The sequence below is a fragment of the Sorex araneus genome, chromosome 2 (assembly GCF_027595985.1).
Source record: "Sorex araneus isolate mSorAra2 chromosome 2, mSorAra2.pri, whole genome shotgun sequence".
Lineage (NCBI taxonomy): Eukaryota > Metazoa > Chordata > Mammalia > Eulipotyphla > Soricidae > Sorex > Sorex araneus.
The window spans coordinates 10,857,180-10,860,680 of record NC_073303.1 but is presented as its reverse complement, the minus strand read 5'-3'; the positions used below and the strand labels follow the sequence as shown (position 1 = coordinate 10,860,680).

The 3,501-nt window shown below is 42.2% G+C and overlaps 1 non-coding gene across 1 annotated transcript; it reads right to left on the bottom strand.

Moving 5' to 3' along the window:
• Positions 1-1,146: 1,146 nt before the first annotated feature.
• Positions 1,147-1,253, bottom strand: LOC129402787 (U6 spliceosomal RNA). Its single transcript, XR_008628830.1, has one exon. It is a non-coding gene; the product is annotated as a U6 spliceosomal RNA (small nuclear RNA).
• Positions 1,254-3,501: the final 2,248 nt, after the last annotated feature.

The following is a 3,501-nucleotide window of genomic DNA, read 5'->3' as shown; positions in this document are numbered from 1 at the left end:
GCCTAGAATCTTCCCAGTTCCATAGATCCTAGAGCTCCTGGAGTGCGAGGCCACAAATACGGCCATGTGACACCATCATATTTCACAATACTGACATCCGAGTGGAAGCATAGCAAATTAGATGGGAAACAGCATAGAGGTCAACTAAGTTCAATAAACAAAAACAGTAACACATAAGGCTCAATCACTAACGGTTCAATAAATCCTCAATGGCTTTAACTAGCTCCATTGTGAGAGCAATTTTCACAAATTTTCTTTTACTGAACTATTTTTTGGTAATTCCACTTAACGTTTTATGGTAACAGGTCATGTCAAATAAATTACTTTGTGCCTGCCAAAACTGCAAGGTTGGAAGGTTAGATGGGAAACAATGGGAACAGTCTGCAGAGGGAAGGTGACACTGGTGGTGGGATCGTGTAGGAACATTGAATACCCCAAACAATTGCATTATGAACAACTTTGAAAACCACGGTAGTTAAGTAAAGTTTTAAATCACTCACTTCTGTTTTCATTAATATTTTCTTTTTTTTGGGGGGGTCACACCCAGCATTGCACAGGGGTTAATCCTGGCTCATGCACTCAGGTATTATTCCTGGTGGTCTCAGGGGACCATATGGGATGCTGGGAATCTAACCCGGGTCGGCCGCATGCCTACCCGCTGTGCAATTGCTCTAGCCACTCATTAATATTTTCTCAGTGTTTTCTTTTTCAATTTTTGGAGGGGAAAGGATATTCCCACCCATTCACCACCACCACCCACCACCAAAGTAAGATTATATCCATCAATGGTTGCTTATAGGAAAACTTCATGTTCAAATAGTTTCCCTCATATATTTTTAAAATTTATTTATTTTTTTAATTAGTGAGTCACCGTGAGGGTACAGTCACAAATTTACCCATTTCCGTGCTTGTGTTTCCCTAATACAATGTTCGAGAACCCACCCCTCCACCAGTGTCCATTCTCCACCACCAATGAACCCAGTATCGCTCCCACCCTCCAATCCCTTTCCCCCTCCCCCCCACCCCACCTCTGTGGCAGGGTATTCCATTTTGTTCTCTCTCTCCTTTTGGGTGTTGTGGTTTGCTATAGGGATATTGAGTGGCCATCATGTTCAGTTTCTAGTCTACTTTCAGCACGCATCTCCCAAAAATATGGAACACTTCACGAATTTGCGTGTCATCCTTGCACAGGGGCCATGCTAATCTTCTCTTTATCGTTCCAATTTTAGTATATGTGCTGCTGAAGTGAGCACAGTTTCCCTAATGTTTTTACCTCAGCTGGGACTACAGAGATTTTAAACCCAGAGGATCACTCCTATCTTGCAAAGTCAAGGTACAGCGAGCAGAGACACAGCTCATTAGGCTGAGGCATGTGAGAGACCTGGGGTTGATCTGTAGCACCACATATGGTTTCCTGACTCAGTCATGAGTACTGCCAGATGCAACCCCCAAACAAACAAAAACACCCTAAAATGACTAATTGGCCCTTTCCCTCTCCACATCTCTATCCTGGCCTATATGCCAAAGAAATAAGTTGTTTTTAATGGAAGCCTGTCCTTTGATTGTTGGCAAGCTCAGATTCAAGATGCCAAATGGCTTTGCTCTTCAGAAGATTGAGACTATGTGTAACCACAATACAAACTAACAAATGTTAATTTGAATTGAGAAATATGAAAATGCCTAAAACTTCTTAATGAATATGTTCTTTTTATTACTTTCAAAAAATTCAGAATGTTAATTTTATTCTATTGTTATTTCCCCTCACCCCCTTTTAAAATTTTTAAATTTTTATTTTTTATTGAATCACTGTGAGAACAGTTATAGGGCTTTCAGGATCAAGTCTCAGTCATACAATGATCAAACACCCATCCCTTCATCAGTGCACATGTTCCACAACCAAGAATCCCAGCATACCCGCCCTCCCCTACTCACCACCCTGCCTGTGTGGCAGATGATTTTCACTTTACTCTCTCTTTACTTTGATTACATTCAATTTTCAACAGAAAACCCACTGTTATTATTTGGAGTTTCCCCCCCAACAATCAGACCTGTCGAAATGGCATCATTAGAACATATGTTTTCTATTGCTGATAACAAAGAGCATATGATGTTGCATGGTTGCGAAAGTGGCTGCCCAGTTTTGAGATTCTGGTATTTTAGTAATGAAGTCCAGAGGTATTACTGCCAGCAGCCACTGAGATTGGTTTGTGTGCCTCTGAGATCATGGCTGTTCAGGAGCGGAGGAGCTGTTTGTGGGCGACCACTCGGGGTCTCATTTGGGCAGGAAGCAGAGCCAGTTCTGCCCCCCCCCCATAACGAGATTCCCCATGCAACCCATCACTGCAAGTTCCTACCTCTCTGTCCAATTGGCTCTGACAGGTGGTGGTCATCATGCTGCTGCAAAGGGGAAAAGGCTGAGGGACAAACCCTTCCCCTCCTGGGGCTGCACGGGGCTGTAGCTTAGTTCACAGTTGAGGAGTATATCTGCCAGCAGCTGCTGCGTTCCGAGATTGGTTTCTGTGCCTCTGGGATAATTGCTGCTCAGGGGCGGGAGAGTCATTCCTGAGTGGCTTTTTGTATATCAGGAAAGGTCCTGTGGCTGCTTATGCAGCTTATGTGCTTATGCGGCCGAGTGGTTGGGAGAAATAGTCCTAGTGCCACATATCGGAGCCATGTTAGTAGAAGCTCAGTGTCACCGGGACTCCATCTGGAGAAGAAATATGTTCTTGATGGAGAAACTAAAAATATTTAGTCTGTAGTTTGGGAGCCACATAGTGTAGATACATATTTGTCTATAATACATATGTTAATAAAAATATCTTACACGGTAAAAAATACAAGTGTAGAAAAGAATGTGCTAAATGCCTGACCCTGACTACTCAAACATATTTTTATATGTTTATTTTTTCTTTCCACTTTATTTAAATGCTGTATTTTACAGAGTTGTTCATGATGATTTGTTTTTTGGTTTGTTTTTCCTTTTTCTTTTTGGGTCACACCCAGCGATGCACAGGGGTTACTCCTGGCTTTGCACTCAGGAATTACTCCTGGTGGTGCTCAGGGGACCATATGGGATGCTGGGAATTGAACACAGGTTGGCACGTGCAAGGCAAATGCCCTACCCGCTGTACTATTGCTCCAGCCTTTCATGATGATTTGTTACATCCAATATCCAACAACAATTGCGCCAGAATTATCACCTTACCTCCACCACTCTCTCTATTTCCCCTATCTGCCTCTGTAGCAGGCCCACAATAATTTCTCTTATGTTGCTTGCTACCATTAAATGGCTAACAGAATGATCAAAAAATTATTTCTGTAGAAAAAAATTTGTGAAAATTGTTATATCTCACCATGAAGACAGTAAATCCTTGTCTGAGGCTTCACTAAGCCTTCTGTGTTAATGTTTTTCCCTAGTCAATATTGACTTCTGCATCACATCCTGTTCAATTTGGTATGTTCCTACTGGGATATTAGTATTGTAGAGTTTGGACATGTTGC